The sequence below is a fragment of the Giraffa tippelskirchi genome, chromosome 1, assembly GCF_054371585.1.
Source record: "Giraffa tippelskirchi isolate mGirTip1 chromosome 1, T2T-mGirTip1v1.2.pri, whole genome shotgun sequence".
NCBI lineage: Eukaryota > Metazoa > Chordata > Mammalia > Artiodactyla > Giraffidae > Giraffa > Giraffa tippelskirchi.
In genome coordinates, this window is record NC_137275.1 from 202,369,702 (window position 1) to 202,396,560 (window position 26,859).

The following is a 26,859-nucleotide window of genomic DNA, read 5'->3' on the forward strand; positions in this document are numbered from 1 at the left end:
TTTTTGCATCTGTTTTGATGATTATATAGTTTTTCATTCTTTTAATATGGTGAATTGATTGATTTTCAAATATGAAACAGCCTTGTATTCCTGGAACACATCCTTCTTGATCATGATGTATTAATGTTTTTATATATTGATGGATTTGATTTGCCAAAATTTTGTTGATGAGTTTTGCAGCATTGTTCATAAGGGAAACTACTTTGTAGCTTTCTTTTCTTGTAATATTCCAGTCTGTTTTGGTGTTCAGGTGTTGCTGGTCTCATAAAATGAATTGGGAAATATTCCAATTTGTTTCTTCTGTTTTATAGGAAGAACTTGTGTGTTATAGGTGTCATTTCTTTGTTCAGTAAAATGCACCAGCAAAGCCATCTGGTCTAAGAGTTTTCTTTGTGGGAAGATTTTTAACTATGAATTTAGTTTCTTTAGTAGATATAGGACTACTCGAGTTATCCATTTCTTTTTAAGTTTTGATAAATTGTGTCTTTTAAGGAAATTATCTGTTTTATCCAAGTTTCCAATTTTATTGGCATGAAGTTGCTTGTAATATTCCCTTTTGTTGTTGTTATTCAGTCTCCCAGTTGTGTCTGACTCTCTGCAGCCCCATGGACTGCAACACACCAGGCCTCTGTCCTTCACCATCTCCCGGAGTTTCCCCAAGTTCATGTCCATTGCATCAGTGATGCCATCCAGCCATCTCATTCTCTGACACCCTCTTCTCCTTCTGTCCTCAGTCTTTTCCAGCATCAGGGACTTTTCCAGTGAGTCAGTTGTTCACATCAGATGACCAAAATACTGGAGTTCAGCTTCAGCATCAGTCCTTCCTATGAGTATTCAGGGTTGATTTCCCTTAATATTGACTGGTTTGATCTCTTTACTGTCCAAGGGACTCTCAGGAGTCTTCTCCAGCACCACAGTTCAAAGACATCAATTATTTGGTGCTCTGCCTTCTTTATGGTCCAGCTCTCACAACCCTATATGACCACTGGCCAGACGATTGCCTTGACTATACGGACCTTTGTTGGCAGAGTAACGTCTCTGCTTTTCAACACAGTCTAGGTTTGTCATAGCTTTCCTGCCAAGAAGCAAACATCTTCTGATTTCATGGCTGCAGTCACCATCTGCAGTGATTTTAGAGCCCCAAAAGAGGAAATCTGACACTGCTTCCACCTTTTCTCCCTCTATTTGCCATGAAGTAATGGGGCTGGATACCATGGTTGTAGTTTTTTTAATGTTTAGTTTTAAGTCGCCTCTTTCACTCTCCTCCTCACCCTCAATCAAGAGGCTTTTTTAGTTTCTCTTCGCTTTCTGCCATTAGAGTGGTATCATCCACATATCTGAAGTTGTTGATGTTTCTCTAGCCTATCTTGATTCCAGCTTGTAACTCATCCAGCCCAGCATTTCTCATGATGTCCTCAGCGTAAGATTAAACAAACAGGCTGATAGCCCTGTCGTACACCTTTCTCAATCTTGAACCAATTAATTGTTCCATACAGGGTTCTGACTGTTGCTTCTTGACACACATACAGGTTTCTCAGGAGACAGGTAAGATGGTTTGTTATTCCCATCTCTTTAAGAGCTTTCCACAGTTTATTATGATCCACACAGTCAAAGGCTTTGGCCTAATCAATGAAACAGAGGTAGATGTCTCTCTGGAATTTTCAAACTTTCTCTGTGATCCAGCGAATGTTGGCAATTTACTCTCTGGTTCCTCTTCCTTTTCTAAACCCAGCAGATATCTGCAACTTCTTGGTTAGCATAATGCTAAAGCCCAGCCTGAAAGATTTTAAGTATGACCTTACTAGCATGGGAGATGAGTGCAATTGTCTGATGGTTAGCACATACTTTAGTACTACCATTCTTGGGAATTGGCATAAGGATTGACCTTTTACAATCCTGTGGCCACTGCTGGGTCTTCCAGATTTGCTGACATAATGAATGCACCACCTTGATGGGATCATCTTTTAGGGTTTTGAATAGTTGTACTGTAATTCTTTCAGATCCACTAGCTTTATTAATATCAGTGCTTCCTAAGGCCCACTCGACTTTGCTCTCCAGAATGTGTGGCTCTGGGTGGCTGACCACACCACTGTAGAAATCTGGTCCATTTGGATCTTTTTTATACCATTCTTCCATGTATTCTTTCCATCTCTTCTTGATCTCCAGCATCTACTAGGTCTCTACTGTTTATATCCTTTATTGTGCCCATCTTTGGTTAAAATGTTCCCTTGATATCTCCAGCTTTCCTCTAGTTCTTCCCTTTCTGTTGTCTTCCAGTTTTATACATTGTTCATTGAAGAAGGCCTTCTTGTCCCTTTGTGCTGTTTTTGGAATTCTGCATTTGATTGGGTATACTTTCCCTTTCTCCCTTTCTCTTCACTTCTCTTCTTTCTTTAGCTATTTTCAGGGTCCTCTCAGATAACCACTTTACCCTCTTGCTTTTCTTTTTCTTTAGGATGGTTTTGTTTGCTGCCTTCTGTACAGTATTATTGTACAATATTATCTGTCTGTAGTTCTTCAGGCACTTTGTCTACCAGATCTAATCCCTTGAATCTATTTGTTACCTCCACTGCAGATTCATAGGGGATCTAATTTAAGTCGTACCTGGCTGGCCTAGTGTTTTTCCCCACTTTCTGTAGTTTAAGCCTGAATTTTGCTATGAGAAGCTGATGATCTGAGCCACAGTCCACTCTAGGTCTTGTTTTTGCCGACTGTGTACAGCTTCTCCATCTTCGGCTACAGTGAATGTATATTCAGTTTGATTTTGGTATTGGCTGTTCGGTGATGTCTATGTGTAAATTCATCTCTTGTGTTGTTGAAAAGGGTATTTGCTATGACCAATGCATTCTCTTGACAGAATTCAGTTAGCCTTTGTCCTGCTTAGTTTTGTTCTCCAAGGTCAAGCTTGCCTGTTACTCCAGGTGTCTCTTGACTTCCTACTTTTGCATGCTAATCTCCAGTGATGAACAGAATATATATATATATATTTTTTGGTGTTAGTTCTAGGAGGTCTTTTAGGTCTTCATAGAACTGATCAACCTCAGCTTCTTTGGCATCTATGGTAGGGGCATAGACTTGAGTTACTCTGATATTGAATTGCTTGCCTTGAAAATGAATCGAGATCATTATGTCATTTTTGAGGTTGCACCCAAGTACTGCATTTTGGACTCTCTTGTTGATTATAAGGGCTACTCCATTTCTCTTATGGACTCTAGCCCACAGTAGTAGATATAATAGTCATCTGAATTAAATTTGCCCATTCCCGTCAATTTTAGTTCACTGATTCCTAAGATGTAGATGTTTATCTTGTGCTTGACCACATTCCAATTTACCTTGATTCCAGGAACCTGACATTCCAGGTTCCTATGCAGTACTGTTCTTTGCAGCATTGGATTTTACTTTCATCAGCAGACACATCCACAACCGAGCACCATTTCTGCATTGGTCCAGCTGCTTCATCCTTTCTGGGGCCATTAGTAGTTGTCCTCCTCTCTTCCCAAGTAGCATATTGGACACCTTCAGATCTCGGGGACTCTTCTTTCAGTGTCATGTCGTGTCCTTTTATACATTCATGAGGTTCTCACAGCAGATATACTGGGGTGGTTTGCCATTCCCTCCTCCAGTGGATCATGTTTTGTCAGAACTTTCCACTATGACCCATCTGTCTTGGGTGGCCCTACATGGCATGGCTCATAGCTTCATCAAATTATGCAAGCCCCTTCGCCACAACAAGGCAGGGATCTGTGAAGTGGATAGTCCCTTATTATCCTTTTAATGTCTTTTGAATCTATAGTGATGGTTCCTCCTTCATTTTTGATACTATTTGTATCTTTTTTCAAAACTTCTGGCAAAACATTTATAACTTTTCTTGATCCTTTGAAATAACTGGCTTGGTTTCATTGTTTCTTTTTTCTTTTCTGTATCATTAATTTTTTTTATTATTTTATTTTCTCTGCTTTGGGTTAAATTTACTTCTCATTTGATAGCTTCTTAATGTAGAGCTTCCCTGGTAAAGACTCAGTGGTAAAGAACACACCTGCCTACAATCTCTTCAAAACTTCTCTCAGTGCTTTTCTTTTTTTCTTTTTCCTCTGGGACCCCTATAACTTGAATGTTGGTGGGTTTCATATTGTCCAATACTCTCTGAGGCTGTCCTCAGTTCTTTTCATTCTTTTTCCTTGATTCTGCTCTTCAGAAGTTATTTCAACCATTCTGTCTTCCAGCTTACTTATCGGTTCTTCTGCCTCAGTTATTCTACTATTGGTTCCTTCTGGAGTATTTTTAATTTCAGTAGTTGTGTTATTCACAATTCTCATGATGTACTCTTCATATAAGTTGAATAAGCAGGGTGACAATGTACAGCCTTGACGTACTCCTTTACCAATTTGAAACCAGTCTGTTGTTCCACGTCCAGTTCTAACTGTGGCTTCCTGACCTGCTTACAGATTTTGCAGGAGGCAGGTAGTCTGGTATTCCCATCTCTTGAAGAATTTTCCATAGTTTCTTGTGATCCACACCGTCAAAGGCTTTGGCGTAGTCAATAAAGCAGAAATAGATGTTTTTCTGTAACTCTCTTGCTTTTTTGATGATCCAGCGAATGTTGGCAATTTGATCTCTGGTTCCTCTGCCTTTTCTAAATCCAGCTTGACCTTGTGGAACTTCATAGTTCACGTACTGTTAAAGCCTGGCTTGGAGAATTTTAAGCATTACATTGCTAGTGTGTGAGATGAATGCCATCGTGCAGTAGTTTGAGCATTATTTGGCATTGCCTTTCTTTGGGATTGGAATGAAAACTGACCTTTTCCAGTCCTGTGGCCACTGCTGTTTTCCAAAGTTGCTGACATATTGAGTGCAGCACTTTTACAGCATCATCTTTGAGGATTTGAAATAGCTCAACTGGAATTCCATCACCTCCACTAGCTTTGTTTGTAGTGATGCTTCCTAAGGCCCACTTGACTTCGCATTCCAGGATGTCTGGCTCTAGGTGAATGATCACATAATCATGGTTATCTGGGATTTGAAGATCTTTTTAGTATAGTTTTTCTGTGTATTCTTGCCACCTCTTCTTAATATCTTCTGCTTCTGTTAGTGAAGTGAAGTGAAGCCACTCAGTTGTGTCCGACTCTTTGCGACCCCATGGACGGCAGCCTACCAGGCTCCTCAGTCCATGGAGTTTTCCAGGCAAGAATACTGGAATGGGTTGCCATTTCCTGCTTCTGTTAGGTCCATACGATTTCTGTTCTTTATTGTGCGTATCTTTGCATGAAATGTTCCCTTGGTATCTCTAATTTTCTTGAAGAGATCTCTAGTCTTTCCCATTCTGTTGTTTTCGTCCATTTCTTTGCATTGCTCACTGAGGAAGGCTTTTTTTTTATCTCTCCTTGCTATTCTTTGGAACTCTGCATTCAGATTAGTATATCTTTGCTTTTCTCCTTTGCCTTTTCTCTTTTTCTCCTTTGCCTTTTGCTTCTTTTCTTTTCACAGCTATTTGTAAGGACTCCTTAGACAACCATTTTGCCTTTTTGCATTTCTTTTTCTTGGGGATGGTCTTGATCCCTGCCTCCTATACAAAGTCATGAACCTCTGTCCACAGTTCTTCAGGCACTCTGTCTTATCAGATCTAATCCCTTGAATCTGTTTGTCACTTCCACTGTATAATCATAAGGGATTTGATTTAGGTCATACCTGAATGGTCTAGTGGTTTTCCCTACTTTCTTCAATTGGAGCCTGAATCTGGCCAATAAGGAGTTCATGATCTGAGCCATAGTCAGCTCCTGGTCTTGTTTTTGCTGACTGTATAGAGCTTCTCCATCTTTGGCTGCAAAGAATATAATCAGTCTTATTTCGGTATTGACCATCTGGTGATGTCCATGTGCAGAGTCTTCTCTTTTGTTGTTGGAAGAAAGTGTTTGCTATGACCAGTACGTTCTCTTGGCAAAACTCTTACTGGCCTTTGCCCTGCTTCATTCTATACTCCAAGGCCAAATTGGCCTGTTACTCCAGGTGTTTCTTGACTTCCTCCTTTTGCATTCCAATCCCCTATGATGAAAAGGACATCTTTTTTTGGGTGTTAGTTCTAGAAGGTCTTGTAGGTCTTCATAGAACTGTTCAAGTTCAGCTTCTTCAGCGTTACTGGTCGGGGCATAGACTTGGATTACTGTGATACTGAATGGTTTTCCTTGGAAACAAACAGATTTGTTGTTTTTGAGATTGCACCCAAGTATTGCATTTCGGACTCTTTTGTTGACTATGATGGCTACTCCATTTCTTCTAAGGGATTCTTGCCCGCAGTAGTAGATATAATGGTCACCTGAGTTAAATTCACCCATTCCAGTCCATTTTAGTTCACTGATTCCTAAAATGTTGATGTTCACTCTTGCCATCTCCTGTTTGACCACTTCCAATTTGCCTTAATTTCATAGACCTAACATTCCAGGTTTCTGTGCAGTCTTGCTCTTTACAGCATTGGACTTTACTTCCATCACCAGTCACATCCGCAACTGGGTGTTGTTTTTGCTTTGGTTCTGTCTCTTCATTCTTTCTAGAGTTATTTCTCCACTGATCTCCAGTAGCATACTGCGCACCTGCTGACCTGGGGAGTTCATCTTTCAGTGTCCTATCTTTTTGCCTTTTCATACTGTTCATGGGGTTCTCAAGGCAAGAATACTGAAGTGGTTTGCCATCCCCTTCTCCAGTGGACCACGTTTTGTCAGAACTTTCCACCATGACCTGTCTGTCTTGGCTGGCCCTACACCGCATGACTCATAGTTTCATTGAGATAGACAAGGCTGTGGTCCATGTGATCAGATTGGTTAATTTTCTGTGATTGTGGTTATCATTTTGTCTGCCCTCTGTTGGAGAAGGGTAACAGGCTTATGGAAGAAGCTTCCTGATGGGAGAGACTGACAAAGGAGGAAACTGGGTCTTGTTCTGATGGGCGGGTCCATGCTCAGTAAATCTTTAATTCAATTTTCTGTTGAAGTGTGGGGCTGTGTTCCCTCGCTGTTGTTTGACCTGAGGCCAAACTATGGTGGAGGTAATGAAGATAATGGGGACCTCTTTCAAAAGGTCCCATGCATGTTCCACTGCACTGAGTGCCTCCAACCCTGTAGCAGGCTACCGCCAGCCCATGCCTCCACTGGAGACTCATGAACACTTATGGGCAAGTCTGGGTCAGTCTCTTGTGGGGTCACTGCTCCTTTCTCCTGGATCCTGGTGCGCTCAAGGTTCTGTTTGTGCCCTCCCAGAGTCTATTTCCCCCATCCTGTGTAAGTTCTGGCAGCTCTACGGTGGGGTTAATGGCAGCCTCCTCCAAGAGGGCTTATGCTGTACCCAGGTCTACTGCAACCAGAGCCCCTGCCCCTGAAGGAGTCCACTGCTGACCCGTACCTCCACTGGAGACACTCAAACACAGTTCTGTCTCAGTGTCTGTGGGATCTGTGGGTCCTGGTGCACGCAAGATTTGTTTGAGCCCTCTGAGCATTTCTGGTGGGTATGGGGTTTGATTCTAAACGCAATTTCACCCCTCCTACCATCTTGCTGGGGCTTCTCTGCCCTTGGACATAGGGTATCGCCTCAGAGTTGCTCTAGCGCCACGTGGCTGCCTCTCCTGCACTGCGGAACCACTGCTCCAGCGCCTACCATCTTGGTGGGGCTTCTCTGCCCTTGAACGTGGGGCATCTCCGCCCTTGAACGTGGGGCATCTCCTCAAAGTTGCTCCAGCGCCATGCAGAGAGTCCCTTACAGGATAAACCCAAGGAGAGACACGTCTAGACATACATTAATCAAGCTAACAGAGATTAAACACGAAAAAATATTAAAAGCAGCAAGGGAAAAGCAACAAGAAACATAAAGGGAAAACCCATACAATTAACAGTGGATCTTTCAGCAGAACTCTGCAGTCCAGAAGGGAATTGAAGGATATTTAAAGTACTGAGAGAATAAAGTCTACAACCAAGATTACTATACCTGGCAAGGGTCTCATTCAAAATTGATGGAGGAATCAAAAGCTTTACAGACAAGTAAAAGTTTAAGAGAATTTTCCACTACCAGACCAGCTTTAACAAATACTGAAGGAACTTATTTAGGCAGTAAACACAGGAGAAAGGAAAGACCCACAAAAACAAACCCAAAACAAGAAAATGCCAATAGGAACATAGATATCGGTAATTACTTTAAATGTAAACAGATTGAAGACACCAACCAAAATTACAGACTGATTGAATGGATGCAAAAACAAGACCCATTTATATGCTGCCTACAAGAGACCTACTTCAGACATAGAGACACATACAGTCTGAAAGTAAAAGGATGGAAAAAGATATTCCATGCAAATGGAAACCAAAAGAAAGCCAGAGTGGCAATTCTAATTTCAGACAAAATAGACTTTAAAGAATATTGCAAGAGATAAAGAAGGACACTACATAATGATCAAGGGAACAATCCAAGAAGAAGACGTAACAATTGTGAATATTTATGCACCCAACATAGGAGCATCTCAGTACACAAGGCAAACACTAACAGACATAATAGGTGAAATTGACAGTGACACAGTAATAGTAGGGGACTTTAACACCCTACTTACACAAATGGACAGACCATCAACATAGCAAATCAATAAGGAAACACAAAACCTTAAATGAAACATTAGACCAAATGAACCAAATTGATATCTTTAGGACATTCTATCCAAATGTAGAAGAATACACTTTCTTCTCAAGTGCACATGGAACATTCTCCAGGATAGACCACATCTTGCCACAAATCAAGCCTCAGTAAATTTAAGAAAATTGAAATCATATCAAGTGTCTGCTCTGACCACAACACAATGAGACAAGATATCAACTCAGGCAAGTAGGTGGGGAAACAGTGGCAGACTTTACTTTTTTGGGCTCCAAAATCACTGCAGATGGTGACTGCAGCCATGAAATTAAAAGACGCTTACTTCTTGGAAGGAAAGCTATGACCAACCTAGACAGCATATTAAAAAGCAGAGACATTACTTTGCCAACAGTCAAGGCTATGGTTTTTCCAGTAGTCATGTATGGATGTGAGAGTTGGACTATAAAGAAAGCTGAGCACCAAAGAGTTGATGCTTTTGAATTGTGGTGTTGGAGAAGACTCTCTAGAGTCTCTTGGACAGCAAGGAGATCCAACTAGTCTATCTTAAAGGAGATCAGTCCTGAGTGTTCATGGGAAGGACTGATGTTGAAGCTAAAACTGCAATACTTTGGCCATCTAATACGAAGAGCTGACTCATTGGAAAACACCCTGATGCTGGGAAAGATTGAAGGTTGGAGGAGAAGGGGATGACAGAGGATGAGATGGTTGGATGGCATCACCGACTCAATGAACATGAGTTTGAGTAAACTCCAGAAGTTGGTGATACACAGGGAGGCCTGACGTGCTGCAGTCCATGGGGTCGCAAAGAGTCGGACATGACTGAGTGACTGGACTGAACTGAACTGAACAACTCAGGAAAGAAACTGCAAAAACACACTCATGGAGATTAAATAATACATTAAATAATGAGGAGATTGCTGAAGAAATAAGACGGGAAATCAAAAGATTCCTAGAAACAAACGACAATGAAAACACAACAACCTTGGCCTATTTACAGTAGGTGCTTTACCCAGTACATTATGTCGGACCATCAACAAGATACTAAAAGGCTTTTCAGTAGGGCTGGGTGTTGCAGGGAGGGGGAGTGCTGTGATTAAGTGTTAGGCTTTTAGTGAGCCTGTGCATCTGAAATGTGAACTTCACAAGTGTTTCTCAGTGTTTTTTTTTGACCCCTTAGGTGGGACTAGATGACTGAATGGACTGGAATTGGGTATTTCCCTTCCTCCTGGTCAGTTAGGCTTTGGTTAATTAGTTTCCCCTGCAGGCAGACTTTGTTAAGAACAGAGTGCTCTGGTATTTCAAAATGGTTCCTTTTCTTCTTCCTCTGTCAGAAGGGAGAGGGGATTCTCCAGTATTTACTTTGAGAAGCTGGTCAGGCTCTCGGAGGTAAATCTCACAAAATTTTTGGATACCCCTAGAGTTTTTAACCCTCAGGGTTAAAATAGAGAGGGAGATGGTGGGAGAAGGAATAGAACTACAGGGCTAAATATCCCCAAATGCAATTGTAGAAATACATCAAATTTATTACCTATCATGGTGAATGCAAGTGTACTAAATTCTTTAATTAGAAGATAAGTAGTAGCTGACTTAAGAAATTATAACTAAGCTACTCATAAGAAACACCTATAACAAGGATGTTGGAAGTTGAGTAGAAAAAGATATACCAATCTAATACTGACTACAAGAAAGCTGGTAAAGCTGGTATAACTGTATTGATATCAAATGAAATAGATTTTCAAACAAATTTTTATCAGAATGGTAATTATTAGAGATAAAGAAGGTCACTAGATAATGACAAAAGTTTAAATTTCCCTGGTAGAATGATGATTCTGAACTTTTATGCCAGCCTTGAAATACATAGTGTAAAAATTCACATCACTGTAAGGAAAAAAAGCCATATTCACCACCATAATAGGATTTTTTTTTTTAGCAACTTTCTTAGGTATTAATAGATTAAACAAGAAAAAAGAAAGTCTATTTGGATAGAAAGAAAGAATATTTGAATAGGTTAATAAACTTAACTCTTATCATCAGAGTCCCGTGGACCCAGATTTCCTTTACTAGTTTCTTTTTTGAACAATTCTACTTGGATTTGTTGGATTGATGCTTTATGGCTTTCTTTCTGTCTTAGAGGTCTTCTGAAGAACAGAAAATTTACTTTAAAATAGAAAATTAAAACTCCTTTTCTCTTATAGTGTATACTGTATGGGTCCTTTGTTGATGAATCTAAGATGCTGTGGGTTCTTATATCACTTTATCTGTGTGTAGGTAATTTTATCATCCTAGAATAATTTTTATCATCACTCTAATTATTCTCCACTATATTAAGACTAAAATAAGAAAATGAAAGGATGATGGAATCATCTAGAAAGATGTTATAGTAGTCAAGTCATGACTATTGCATTATCTTTGATTTTATTACATTACCTGAAGTGTTGAACATATTTTAAGAAAATATAAATGAAGTCTGGAGGTACCATCTTTGTAGTCATTTAACACAACTGAGAATTTAATAGTTTTCATTTTCTACATGTAATGGTACAAAAGTAGAAAAATTGACAGAGGAAGGCATTTCAGCTATTAAATGGGTAAAATAATGGTCAACACAGAAGAACTGATGCTTTTGAACTATGGTGTTGGAGAAGACTCTTGAGAGTCCCTTGGACTGTAAGGAGATCCAACCAGTCCATCCTAAAGGAAATCAGTCCTGAATATTCATTGGAAGGACTGATGCTGAAGCTGAAACTCCAATACTTTGGCCACCTGATGCGAAGAGCTGACTCATTTGAAAAGACTCTGATGCTGGGAAAGATTGAGGGCAGGAGGAGAAGGGGACGAAAGAGGATGAGATGGTTGGATGGCATCACTGACTCACTGGACATGAGTTTGGGTAAACTCCGGGAGTTGGTGATGGACAGGGAGGCCTGGCATGGTGCAGTTCACGGGGTTGCAAAGAGTTGGACACGACTGAGTGACTGAACTGAACTGAATGGTTAACAGAGGCAGCAGACTCTAGGCCCTAATTATTATGGTGAACTGGATCATATGAGTGAAGTCTTAGACTGTGAGTCACCAAATAGCAATATCCTAGATGAATTTTTTTTGAACTCAATTGATGAGTGACCAGTGTGTTTCTGCAGTATTTTGTGACAAGAAGTTGGGACTCTTCAGTTCTGCTAAAAGAATATGTGACTTATTCTTGCATTGCGTATAATGCTGTGCATGAACATTTACTTGATACAGCTTATAATTGAAGAGTGGTGAATTAAAGTGTGTATACAACGGTGATAGGAAGTAAATATATGATTTAGGAAAGAAAGCAAAACATTGGCTTGGATCATTTTGGTGTATGTTTATAAATCTAAAAATGAGTATTTATAACCAAGGAACAAATAATAGGGCTGTCCTTCTCAGCAAGTTTATGAGACATCAAAATTTTTAAAAAGTACTGCATTTCTACGGTGCAGATTCAAGAAGCAGCAGAAGTGATGATTATCTAGTAGAGATATAACTGAAATCTGGAATCAGATTTTATAAAACTGTATGTCCCAGATTCGTGCATGTTAGTTGGTGACCAATTTCATTCTCTTTTCATGTGTGTATGTGTGTGAGTGTATATATACACACGTTATGCATTTGTAGATATGTGTATGTATCATACACATATCTGTATATATCTGTACATACTAGGAAATATAAAATAAAAATACGGATTTTCTGTATTTAAATTTTGATTAAACTTTTCAGTTAATTTGGTTTTTTACTATATCCTTTTATTTTTCTGTAAATTATGTGCTGGGTGCTTAGTTGCTCAGTCATGTCCGACTCTTTGGGACCCCATGGACTATAGCCTGCCGTGCTTCTCTGTCCATAGGATTTCCCAGGCAAAAATACTGGAGTGAGTTGCCATTTCCTTCTCCAGGGGATCTTCTCAACCCAGAGATCAAACCTGCCTCTCTTGCATTGGCAGGCAGATTCTTAACCACTGTGCCACCTGGGAAACCCTGTGTATTATTTATAAAATGACCTAAATATTAAATAAAATACAAAGAGTCTATCAGCCCAGCTGATTAAGGGTGTTGATTATTTTTCCTGGCCTACTGAGGGTTAATGTATTGTACCTGTGTGGATCATTGCCCTCAGCAGTTGATGACTGTGCATCTCTTTCAAGTGTACATGAAATATTCATGAAAATTAGCCATCTGCTTGGCTGTAAAGCCTCCACAGATTTCAAAGACCGAGTTCTGTGACTACAGGCAGTTAAGATACAAGTCATTTACAAAAGGTAATTAGAAAAAGTCCCCTACAGGGGGAAATTTAAAATAACTTCTAAATAAGTTACAGCTCAACAAAGGAATCTTAATGCAAATTAGAACATATTCAGAATTAAATTCTAACAAAATACTTTAGAAGTTGTGTAATGTAGTTAAGATTGTACTTTAAGAATAAATGCTCAAGATGAATAAACTAAGAATCCAATTTAAAAAAATGACAAAAGTGATTACAGAATAAACTCAGAGTAGAAGGAAGAAACTGAAGATGAACATAAACTTATGACACAGAAAACACTCAGTAAGTACTAAGAATAATAAAGTCCAAAGCTGGTTCTTTGAAAGTCAGAAAGTCAAATTTCTGGTAAGATTTATCAATGGTGAGGGAATAGCTAAACAGTATTCACATTGAAAAAGAATGCCATAGGTATAAATTTCACCGAGATTAATTTGGTAAAATAATATTAAGAATAACTGACGTCAATGAATTTGATATTTTAAGTGGACTAGGTAAACTATTGGAAAATAAAACTTAACCAAAACCGACTTAAGAAATTGAAAACTTAACTAGTCTTTTAACAGTGAAAACTCTTGATCTCCATGACTGGAGAGGAATATTCTATTCACACATTTCATGGAACAGACAATTCCAATCTTACATATATTATTTGATAAGTAAAAAAGAAAGACCTTTTCTCAGCTGTTTTTGTGAGACTAGGATAACACTACTACAACCACTGTGCAAGAGCAGTACAGGAGAGGAAAACGGATACATCTTCTGGTCTTAGATGGGCAGCTCCCCAGGACAGCATCTACTCCATCTGGTGTTTTTTGGAGGTTAAGATGCAGATTGAGGCACCTGGAAATCCTTGCTTATCTTAACCTGATGTTTTGGTTGGATGGAAGAGATTAAAGCCTATTTGGAGTGGGAGCACAGAAGACCATGGTGCTTTGGCTTGACAGCACATGTCCATAAACTGAAACAGTTCTGAAATGATGACTTTGTTCACTGTACAGTAATGTTCTACAAAATAGAGATGTTTCATCTTTCGCTGTTCTGAGAAAAGTGCGGCTTAAAGCCACCTTTTCTCACCCGTGAGATGAGCGGAACTAAGTGTGACAGTGCCAGGCACTGGTGATAATGTAGAGCATTGCACTGCTGGTGACAGTGTATGGAGGTGGAAATACTTTGGAAAAACAGTTTGGTATTAACTTTTAAAGATCATTGCACTTCACATGACCCAGCAACCACATTTCTGAGGGAAATGACTTAAAGCAGGGATTCCCCCAGACTGAGGTTGGAATCTCCTCTAGCCATTCCGGAGATACAGATTGTTTTAAAGGAATATAGCTGATAATACAACTTATATGCATTTTTTCTTAGAACTTTTTGGTCTGATCTGTTGTTTAACTTTACCATTTTCTCTTTCATAGTACCCCCCCCCCCCAGTTTTTTTTGCTTCCTTGCTTCAGGGAGGGAGAAAGCTATGAATTGCCATAAAAGAACTGTTTACAATACCCACGTTGACAATTTCAACTAGGATCCTTATTTTGGCAGTGTCTGGTTCTTTGTTTCCAGCATGAGTTAAAGACAGTGCAGTTTTTATGGAATTGTTAAATGCTTCTTGATTACTATGTGATTTTTCAACAGCTGACTCTAAAGGAGTTGAAAGAATTGGGAGACATTGCTGAAATATTCTAGCAATAAGTGGTTACATTCGTACATATATGAAATAATAAACGGAAGGCAGGTAGTCTCATCTGTCTCATTGAGATAACATTTTCCAAAAAAGTTTACTTTTAGTACCTAGTTGTCAGATATGTATTTTTGCTTCAATCAACTGTATGCTAATAATACTTGTAATCAAAAGTCAATCCAAAGAAAAACTTTTAAACTTAGTGCTTCATGGTTACAAGGAATTTAATAAGAATCAATTCTATTTGTATATATGTTTTGTTGCATAGAATTGTGACAGAGTGATCAAAAGAAGATTTTTAAGCATAAAAGCTGATGGTACCAGAAAAAAAGTCACAGAAAAATGTTATAGGAATATAACACTTCATAAAATTGTTCATAAAGAAAGTAAATGATGTGGTATTTCTATTGTTAAGCAAGGATTTGTGTGTTGTTTTAGACATGAATGATTTTGAGAGTCAGTCACTGAGGTATGTAGATTCTGCTGGATACATTGACAATAATATAAATCAACTGTATTTTAAGGTGCCAGTGTTCATAATGTACAGTTGGAGTGTGTGGGCTTCTCACTGCAGTGCTGGCTTCTCTTGTGGAGCAGGGGCTATAGCGCGTGTGGGCTTCAGTAGTTGCAGTGTGCGGACTCTAGTTGTGGTACGCAGGCTCTAGGGCCTTTACATAGCATCTATTTAAACTTAAATTATGAAAAATTTTAGATGTCAGTATAAAAATGTTCAAGGTAGTATATTGTCTTTTGAAATTCTGTGCAGCAGTAATGGAAACAAAAAAAGTTGAAGACCACTGAATTATTAGATAATAGATCTCAAGGGGGATTGTAACACTCAGTGGGAAACATATTGGAATTTGGGCAGGCATTTTTGCTTGTCATGATGATTGAGGGACTTTACTGTCATTTGATTATTGGGAGCCAAGGAAGCTAGATGTCCTGCAGTGTACAACAAACAATATTATAGTTGTTTCCCATAAGTTTTCTAGAGTCTTACTGGACTAGTCCATGGCAAATATAAATAAGTAGAAATTTACTACATAATACTCCTAAAGCATATTCAAAAGAAGGAATTTATTTTTTAAAAAAAGCCCAAGAATTTTAATTAAGAGAGGACCATTTTAGTGGGCAATATTTAAATGAAATAGATACTCTCTCAGAATTGTTAAATAATGTAGTAACTGTGCATTATCTTCTTGGGGTATTACATTTCTAATTACTACATGTTTAGTTGAAAAGAGTTTGCAGTACAGGAGCAATATAAGTAATTAAAATATGTAACTTAGAACCAAATATTAAATTATCAGGAACTTACTAACTACAGAGATCTCACTGAATTTTATTATACTTTGTCAGTAAGAACAGTGTGATCATACTATTTAATATTGTAACATTGTTCACATCTTCTACTCCAGATTCACATTTCCTGATTGTTTTACTCCTGAACATTTATTACTTTTTATGTAGGTTATTTATTATATTTATTTTTTACTGTCTTTTTGTCCCCTTTACTTAGAGACATACTGTAAGAGGAGAGATTGGAAGACAGAAAGAGCAGCCCTTTTGAGGAGTCTGGCTTATTAAAAAAAAGAGAAAATTGGTGGTAGCTGGATCAGGTAATTGTGTGTGGGGATCAGGAATTTTTTTTTTTTTCATTTGTCTTTTGGGGCAGGAAATTAGGGTTTATTGGTAGTCATGAGTAAGGAGGGAAAAATATAGGCTTTCATGAGTGCAGGTTCCGCCATTTGTCCTGTGGGCCACAATTAGAGATGTTATTAGGTTGGTGCAAAAGTAATCGCGGTTTTACATTGTTGAACTTGCTGTTTTATATTGAAATACATTCTTAAATAAATGTGGTTATGTTACACATCATTTTAATATTCATTTCTAGCTTTATTTTTTTGCTAATGACATTACTGGCTGTTTGTGATTTTAGACTGTAGAAATAATGTTAAGACAAAAAGCAAATCCTAGCAGTTTTTTAATTTGAGTTCAAAATGGATCATATAGCAGCAGAGACAAATCACAACATCAACAGTGCCTTTGGCCCAGGAACTGCTAATGGATATAGAGCACAGTGGTCTTCAAGAAGTTTTGCAAAGGAGACGAGAGCCTTGAAGATGAGGAGCGTTAGTGGCCACCATAGGAAGCTGACAGTGACCAGTTGAGAGTAATCATTGATGCTTGTCCTCTTACAGCTACACAATAAATTGTCAAAGAACTCAGTGTTGACCATTCTATGGTCATTCGGCATTTGAAGCAAATTGGGAAGGTGCCTTGTGAGCTGATTGCAGGTCAAAAAAATCGTCATATCGAAGTGTCATCTTCTCTTATTCTTCGCAACAATGACCCATGTCTCTGTCAGATTGTGACATGCCACAAAAAGTGGATTTTATATGACAACCAGTGACAACCCTCTCAGTGGTTGGACCAAGAAGAAGCTCCAGGGCACTTCCCAAAGCAAACTTGCACCAAGCAGTTATGGTCACTGGTTGATGGTCTGCTGCCCAATTGATCCACTACAGCTTTCTGAATTCTGGTGAAACCATTGCAACTGAGAAGTATGCTTGGTAAATCGATGAGATGCACTGAAAACTGCAATGCCTGCAGTTGATATTGTCAACAGAATGGGCCCAGTTCTTCTGCATGGCTACGTCTGATTACACATTGAATAACCAACGCTTCAGAAGTTGAACGAACTGGGTTACAAAGTTTTGCCTCATCTGCCATATTCACATGATCTCAGTACCAGCTGACTGCCACTTCTTCAAGCACCTAGACAGCTTTTTGCAGGGAAACCACTTCCACATCCAGCAAGAGGCAGAAAATGCTTTCCAAAAGTTCTTTGAATCCTAAAGCACGAACTTTTAAAAAAAAAACTAATTTATTTATTTTAATGGAAGGGTAATTACTTTCCAATATTGTGGTGGTTTTTGCTGTACATCGACATGAATCAGCCACGGGAGTACATGTGTCCCCCCATCCTGAACCTCACTTCCCTCCCCACCCCATCCTTCTGGGTTGTCCCAGAGCACTGGCTTTAAGTGCCCTGCTTCATGCATCAAACTTGCACTGGTCATCTATTTTATGTATGGTAATATACATGTTTCAATGCTATTCTTTCAAATCATCTCACCTTCGCCTTCTCCCACATAGTCCAAAAGCCTGTCCTTTACATCTGTGTCTCTTTTGCTGTCTTGCATACAAGATTGTCATTTACGTCTTTCTAAATTCCGTATATATGCGTTAGTATACTGTATTGGTGTTTCTCTTTCTGACTTACTTCACTCTATATAATAGGCTCCAGTTTCATCCACCTCATTAGAATTGACTGAAATGTGTTCTTTGTTATAGCTGAGTAATATTGCATTGTGTATATGTATCACAACTTCCTTATCCATTTGTCTGCTGATGGTTGCTTCCATGTCCTAGTTGTTGTAAACAGTGAAGTATGAATTTTTTATGCTACAGAAATAAACATTTCTTGTTGGTAAAAATGTGTTGATTGTAATGGTTCCTATCTTGATTAATGAAGATATATTTGAGCCTGGTTATAATGATTTAAAATTCACATCTGAAACCATAATTACTTTTGTACCAACCTAACATTTGACTACTCATTGTCCAGGATGATCCACTTTTCTGCTACCATGTCTTCAGATGCATCCACTTCTTGGAGATGTGTATCTTCAGGGGCCAGTGAACTTGAACATGGCCCTGTGTGGGGCCTTAGTCATCTATTCCTTGTTTTGCAGCTTGGTGCAGATGGACATGATAACTTGGTCAGTGTGGACCCTGGCCAGTGTGTGCTGCGGCTCTCCAAAGGCACCCTGCATACCTGTCTGAAACTTAGATTGGGGACACCAGGATGTCAGACATGAATGTCCACTGGAAGGGGCTGTCTTCAAGGTCCTTTAAGGCAACTGGTTGCATGCACTACCAAAGAGGCTGAATTTTCCAGCCATTGCATACCAGGCCCCCACAGAGAAAAGAAGCACAGTGTGCCTGATTGGCTGCAGAAGGGATTTTGTCTTCTCTGGTGGCTCAAATAAAGAATCCACCTGTCAGTGCAGGGGACTCAGGTTTGTTTCCTGGGTTGGAAAGATCACCTGGAGAAAGAAATGGCAACCCACTTTAGTATTCTTGCCTGGGAAATCCCATGGACAGAGGAGCCTGGTGGGCTATAGTCCATGGGGTCACAAAAGTGTTGGACCTGACTTAGCAACTCAACAACAACATTATGTAGGAAAATTGCATAAAGTTTAAGTAATAATTTCTACAAAATGAACTCACCCATGCAGTCACCACTCAAATTAAGGAACAAACGCTACCATTACCAGCACACTGTAATCCACTCCATATGCCTTTTCCTATCATTAACCATCTCTAACCCCAAAATAATGGAGATTTTTCTGATTTTTATTACCAAATACTAATTTTGCCTGTTTTCAAACTTTCTGTAACTAAAATATTAAGTATGTATTTTTTAAGGTTGACTTTTTCTCAACATGTTTGTGGGATTCATTGCATAGTCTTCATCTGGGAATAGTATATTCATATTCCTTAGGGTAATATTTTATAGTTTATTCATATTGCTGTTGATGAATGTTTGGGATGTTGCTGGTTTCAGCTATTCTAAATAATGCTTCTGAGAATATGCTTGTGCATGTCTTCTGGTGTAAATATGCATTTCTATTGGGTGTGTGCATGTGGCGTGAAATTGCTTTTCCAAAGGGATTTTTGCCAGTTTTGTTCCCAACTGCATTAAATCAGAGTTCCTGTTGCTCTGTGCCTTCACCAGGGCTTCCCTGGGGCTCAGTCAGTAAAGAATCTGCCTACAGTGCAGGAGATTGCCTGCAACATAGGAGACATGGATTTGATCCCTGGGTTGGGAAGATAGATCCCCTGGAGAAGGAAATGGCTACCCACTCCAGTGTTCTTGCCTGGGAAATCCCGTGGACAGAGGAGCCTGTTGGGCTACAGTCCATGGGGCTGTGAGAGTCTTACGTGACTGAGTGACTACAACCACCAGACCTTCCCCAGCACTTTAGCACTATATTGCTTATAAACCTATCTGTGTCTGTAATTGGTGTTTCCTTGAATATTGTTGTTGTTTAGTCCCCAGTATCATCGAAAAAGCAACAGTTCCAGAAAAACATCTGCTTTATTGATTACACCAAAGCCTTTGACTGTGTAGATCACAACAAACTGTGGAAAATTTTTAAAGAGATGGGAACACTAGACCACCTTACCTGCCTCCTGAGAAATCTGTATGCAAGTCAAGAAGCAACAGTTAGAGAACTGGACATGGAACAACAGACTGGTTCCACACTGGGAGAGAAGTACAGTAGGGCTGTATATTGTCACCCTACTTATTTAACTTATATGCAGGGAACATCATGTGAAATGCCAGACTGGATGAAGCACAAGCTGGGGTCAAGATTGCTGGGAGAAATATCAATAACCTCAGATATGCAGATGACACCACCCTTATGGCAGAAAGCCAAGAAGTACTAAAGAGTCTCTTGATGAAAGTGAAAGAAGAGAGTGAAAAAGTTGGCTTAAAACCCAACATTCAGAAAACTAAGATCATGGCATCCAGTTCCATCACTTCATGGCAAATAGATGGGGAAACAATGGAAACAGTGAGAGACTTTATTTTTGAGGGCTCCAAAATCACTGCAGATGGTGACTGCAGCCATGAAATTAAAAGACGCTTGCTCCTTGAAAGAAAAGCTATGACCAACCTACACAGCATATTAAAAAGCAGAGACATTACTTTACCAGCAAAGGTCCATCTAGTCAAACCTGTGGTTTTTCCAGGAGTCGTGTATGGATGTGAGAGTTGGACTATAAAGAAAGCTGAGCACCAAAGAGTTGATGCTTTTGAACTGTGGTGTTGGAGAAGACTCTTGAGTGTCTTTTGGACTGCACGGAGATCCAACCAGTCCATCTTAAAGGAGATCAGTCCTGGATGTTTATTGGAAGGACGATGCTGAAGCTGAAAGTGCGATACTTTGACCACCTGATGCGAAGAGCTGACTCATTAGAAAAATCCCTGATGCTGGGAAAGTTTGAAGTCAGGAGGAGAAGGGGATGACAGAGGATGCGATGGTTGGATAGCATCATTGACTCAATGGGCATGAGTTTGAGTAAGCTCCAAGTGTTGGTGATGGACAGGGAAGCCTGGCATGCTGCAGTCCGTGGGGTCACAAAGAGTCGGACACGACTGAGCGACTGAACTGAACTGAGTCCCCAAGTCGTGCTCGACTCTTTTGCGGTGGTCCCAGCCTCATCTGTTGGAATGTTCCAGCAGTGCATCTTTGTTATAAATCAAGTAGGTCTTTTCTGGACTTGCTGTTCTATTCCTTTGCTCTGTTTCTCTATCTTCGAGTAAACATCACATTTTGTTATTTACTATAGCTTTATAATCATTTTATTTTAGTATAAATTCTCCAACTTTTTCTTCTTCAAGCTTATTTGACTGTTATTGGGCTTTTGCATATCTACTTTGTCAACTTCTAAGAAGCGTTAGGATTTTGATTGGTACCATATTGAATCTATTAATTTGGAGAGAACTTTCATCTTTTAGTACGGAGTCTTCTAACACATGATGAACACAATATATTCCTCTGTTTATTTTATTTTCTTTGTGCCACTAGGTCATGTCTGACTCTTTTGTGACCCCATGGACTGTAGCCCACAAGTTCCCTCTGTCCATGGGATTTCCCAGGCAAGAATACTGGAGTGGGTTGACATTTCCTTCTCCAGGGAATCTTCCTGACCCAGGGATCAAACCTGGTTTCTTGCTTGGCAGGTGGATTCTTTACCACTGAGCCACCAGAGAAGCCCCTCCATTTATTTAGGACTTATTTAATTCAGACTTTGTAGGTTTTGATTTTTTTTTAACCAGTTATTTAGTTTTGATTATGTCAGGTCTTACTTGTGACATGCAATTCCTCTCTAGTTGTGGTGTGTGGACTCCAAGGTGTGTGTGCTCTGTAGTTTGCAGCACACGGTCTCTCTAGCTGAGGTGCCTAGCCCTTAGTTGTCTCACAGCATGTGGGATCCTAGGTCCCCAACCTGGGATTGAACCCACGTCCCCAGCATTGGAAGGTGGATTCTTAACCAGGGGACCATCATGGAAGTCTTTTTTATGTTTTTGTGTCAAGATTTTATGCATCTTTTATTATATTTATTCCTTGGCTCTTTGATATTTGAATGTTAATGTAGATGATATCTTTTTAAAAATTTCTTTTTCTAATATATAGAAAGACAGTTGATTTCTGTATATTGAACCTGTATCCAGCTTATTTTTATGATTTCTAAATTCTTTTGAGTATTCTTCATGTATAATTAACTCATCTGCTAATGACAGTTTTTTTTCTTATGATCTGTGTAATTAAAATTTTTCTTATTATACAGACTAATATACCTATTTACATTTGTAGAAATGATAAAGAATACATTGCCTCATTCTTGATAATTGGGAGGAAGTTTTTGACCATTAAAGGTGATGTTGCCTATAGGTATTTTGTATTTACTCTTTAACAAATGAAGAAAGATTTTTTTGTTCTTAGTTTGCTATGAATTCTTAATTAATACTGAGTGTGTTGATTACAGAGGACAACAAAAGCACAATAAAAGAGAAATATTGATGAACTAGATTTCATTAAAATTGAAAACACATCAAGAATTATCAAAAGATAAGCTACAGATAGGGGAAAATATTTCCAAATAATTTTTCTGAAAAAGGACTTTTATTTAAGATATAACTCTTATAACCTATTAAGAATCAAATAAATTGCATAGCAAAAGATTTGAATAGACATTTCACTCAACTGTGTGAATGGCTATTAAGCATCTTGAAAAGGTACTACTAATAACTACTAATTCTTGCCACCATTGCTAAATGGTGTTCATCTTGTGACCCTATGGAGTGCAACACACAAGGCTTCCTGGTCCTTCACTATTGCCCAGAGTTTGCTCAAGTTCATGTCCCTTGAGACGGTGATGCCATCCAACCATCTCATCCTCTGTCTTCCCCTTCTCCTCCTGCCCTCAGTCTTTCCCAGCATAAGAGTCTTTTCCAAAAAAAAAAAAAAAGAGTCTTTTCCAGTGAATCAACTCTTCATGTCAGTATTGGAACTTCATCTTCAGCATCAGTCCTTCCAGTGAATATTCAGGGTTGATTTCCTTTTAGGATTAACTGGTTTGATCTCCTTGCTGTTCAGGGGACTCTCAAGAATCTTCTCCAGCACCACAGTTCAAAAGCATAATTTCTTCAGTGCTCAGCCTTTAATGATCCAGCTCTCACATCTGTACATGGCTACTAGAAAAACCAGTAGCTTTAACTATATGAACCTTTATAGCAAAGTAATGTCTTCTGCTTTTTAATATGCTGTCTAGATTTGTCATATTAGTCATTAAAAAAAATTAGTCACCCATTCCTGTCCGACTCTTTGGAACCCCATGGACTGTCGCTTGCCAGGCTTCTCTGTCCATGGAATTCTCCAGATAAGAATACTGGAGTGGGTAGCCTTTCCGTTCTCCAGGGGATCTTTCTGACCCAGGGATTGAACCCTGGTCTCACACATTGCAGGCAGATTCTTGACCATCTGAGCCACCAGGGAAGCCACATTAGTCATTTGGGAAATGCAAATTTAAAGCCATAATAAACACATCACATTACTAAAATGGTTATGATAAAAAGGCAGATTAGTGTCCTTGTAGGACAACAGAGACCCTTATGCTAAGAATGTAAAGTGGTACGGCCACCATGGAAAGCAGTGGCAGATTTTTGGTTTTTTTCCTTCCCTGTTTTAAATTAAATAGAAATTTATACTATAGCTCAGCAGTCCCACTCTACCCAAGTGTGTCTTTGGGTGAAGGTGGAAAAATGTCTCTACACAAAGACTTGTATGCAGATGTGTTCACGGTAGTATTTTTCATAATAGCCAAGAGTAGAAATAGTGCATATGTCCATCAATGAATGAATGGATAATCAAAATATCTGTCTCTACAATGAATACTATTTGGTAATAAAAAGGCAAAAGATACTGATTCATCTTTATATCATGGATGAACCTGAAAAACACTAAGTGGTGTGAAAGAAAGAAGTGGAAGATTATATATTGTATGAGTTTTGTTTATATGAAATGTCCAGAGAAGGCAAAGTTATGGGAAAATGGATTAGTTTGGGACTAGAGGTGAGAACAGGGAGTGACTATGTGAGTATGAGGAATCGTTTTTGTGATAATAGAGATGTTCTAAAACTAGGTTGTGGTAATAGTTGTACAACTCTCTAAATTTACTAAAAAAGTACTGAATTGTGTATTCTAAATGATTGAATTTTAAGTAAATTATAACATCAATGAAGGTGGTAAGGGAGTGAGTGTTGAATTCTGTCAGCTAATTTTCTACTGAAAATTTATATGATTTTCATCTTTCTTAATTTCTTAAATTAAAAAATCTGATATTAAACCAGTCTTAAATCTTGGCCTGAGTATTAAATCTTGACCTGAGTATAAATTGGTCTTAATACATGTATGTTACTAGTACGTATGATATACTGATATTTTGTTTAGGATTTTTTGAAACCTTATGAGAAAAACTGGTCTGTCATTGTTTTTTTTTACAATGTTCTTGTCAAGTTTTTGTTTTACTGTTCTTCATATAAGCATTTAAGATTGATGGTAAATGGTTTTCATTATATTTTTGGAATAATATACTTTTGCAGCCATATGGGCATGCAGTTTTCTCTGTAGGAAAGTTTTTAATTACATATTCAGTTTTTAAAATATTTATTTGTGTTTTCAGATTTTCTGTTTGTTGATTTTAATAAGTTGTGTTTTCCTAGGAATTTGTTCATTTCATGTCGTTTTTCAAATTCATTGAGTCAGAATTGTTAATAGTTTTATTGTCTGCGAAATCCCTAGTATTTCCGTCCTTTTCATTCTCAATTGAGACTTGTGCCTTCTCTGATTGTCTGTGATGCGTCTTGCTAAAACGTCTGTTATTTATTTTAGTTTTTTTCAAAAGCTATTTTGATTTTTCTCTCATACATTTGTTTTCTTTTAAAAGATTTTTGCTCCAGTTTTTGCTGTTTCTTTTCTCCTACTTTGGGATTTTTTTTCCTGTTTTTTATTTCTTGATAGGAATATTTGCTTTATCAGTTAATGTGAAAGGTCTATTAAAGTCCACTGTAGTTGTCCACTGTAGACAGTTTTTTCATTTTAGTTCTGTGAATTTTTGCTTTATGTATTTTGGGGCTGTCTTTTTTGTGTATGTCAATTTAGAATTTTTACATCTTTTTTAATGGATCATCATATTCATTATTATAAAATAACCCTCTCGTGGAGCTATATTTCTTGCCTTACTTCTCTTTTGTCAGAGATAAAGATAACTTTACAAGTTTTCTTTCGGTTAGTGTTTGCATTGCATGTTTTTTATACTTTTACTTTAGCCAGTCAGTGCCCTTATATTTTAAGAACATCTCTTATAAGCAGTATAAAATAAGTTTTGAAACTCTACTCTCATAACCTGCCTGAAGAATTGCCTGTGGTGCTGCTTTTAGCTTGGGCCTGCTGGTGTACTTGAGGATGTGTCTGTGAGCTGGTGTGTGAGATGGTTGATGCACCATCGTTTTGAAGGGTAGGTTTGATTAGACTGGAATTCTAGATTGGCGGTTAGTTTCTTGTCCCACTTTAAAGACATTCATTTTCTGTCTCACACAGTCGTGTGGATAAAGCTGCATTCTGTAATCAGACACATCTTCTATACCTCTCTGCTGGGACTGGTGTGCAGTTAAATGGGCTACATATGTTAAGAGAAAACATGATTCCCTGTAGCTCCTGGCATGGTTTCTAGCAGCCTTGTCTTTTTAACCTGAGTGTGGTTTTCAAGCACACTGCGTGGTCACAGGGTTGGAGTGTTGGTAAGACCCCCCCAATTGGAGCTCTAGTTAGCATGTTAGAGGGTACCCTAGTGGTACCCTGGGGTCCGAGGACATGATGGATCCTGGGATTCAGTTACGAGGGCTCCTTCAGGACTACTTCCTCAGAGTCCCTCTCTGTCCCATCAGCTTTTACTTCATGGCTTTGGCTCCTCTTCTGTCTATTCCCTTCCCTCATATCATACTACGTTTAGCTACTTATTAGCCAATATGTGTTACCTAACACAGAGAAGGCGATGGCAACCAACTCCAGTACTCTTGCCTGGAAAATCCCATGGATGGAGGAGCCTGGTAGGCTGCAGTCCATGGGGTCGCTAACAGTTGGACACGACTGAGCGTCCTTGCTTTCACTTTTCACTTTCATGCATTGGAGAAGGAAATGGCAACCCACTCAGTGTTCTTGCCTGGAGAATCCCAGGGACGGGGGAGCCTGGTGGGCTGCCGTCTATGGGGTCGCACAGAGTAGGACACAACTGAAGTGACTTAGCAGCAGCAGCAGCAGTTACCTAACAGGCTCTGGGCAATATTTTATATTCTCAATTTAAAATTGTATTCTTCATGTTAAATGATAGTGAATTGAATCAGTATTTCTTTAACAAATATATCCTGCTAGTTTAGAATTCCTTTGGCACTACTAACATTTTTCTTTGATGCTAAATTTTAATTTTTCATGGAAAAAATTAACTATGAAGACATATATCAGACATCCCCAAAACAAGACTACCATACTAGTTTTTATTTAGTCTCTAAATTGTGTCCAACTCTTGTGACCTCATGGACTGTGGCCCGCCAGGCTCCTCTGTCCATGGGATTTTCCAGGCAAGAATACTGGAGTGGACTGCCATTTCTTTCTCCAGGGGTAATCTTCCAGACCCAGGAATTGAACCCAGGTCTCTTGCATTGCAGGCGGATTCTTTACCGACTGAGCTATGAGGGAAGTCCCACCATACTGAGTTCCCACCACTTAACTTAAGCAGCATAATATTACAAATGAGATTGAAATTCTCTATGTCTATTGCTAGTCACATCTCTTTCACTTCTCCCCAGAGTTCACCATCAGTTGAATTTGGAATTGATTATTTGCATGCATGTTTTATGTCCCTACATAATGTTCTTCTTTGAAAAACTTATTGAAATGATTATCATCCTGTGGATCTTTCAGTAATTATATATAATGATAAATATATATTGTACTTATATAATTATAAATCCTTCACCATTGTTAGATTTATCCATATTTATACTCTGATTCCTTCATTTTCATGCTGCACACATAACATTTTGTTGTATAAATGTGTCCCACTCTAATGAA

At 38.8% G+C, this 26,859-nt stretch overlaps 1 protein-coding gene and 1 pseudogene across 9 annotated transcripts in view; one reads left to right on the forward strand and one right to left on the reverse strand.

Annotated features, from left to right (window-relative positions):
* The window catches only part of AUH (AU RNA binding methylglutaconyl-CoA hydratase), a 188,897-nt gene that overhangs the window by 31,775 nt on the left and 130,263 nt on the right, over positions 1 to 26,859 (forward strand). The gene's annotated exons all lie outside the window — the stretch shown is intronic.
* On the reverse strand, positions 18,490 to 18,612 carry LOC145521817 (small nucleolar RNA SNORA70; annotated as a pseudogene).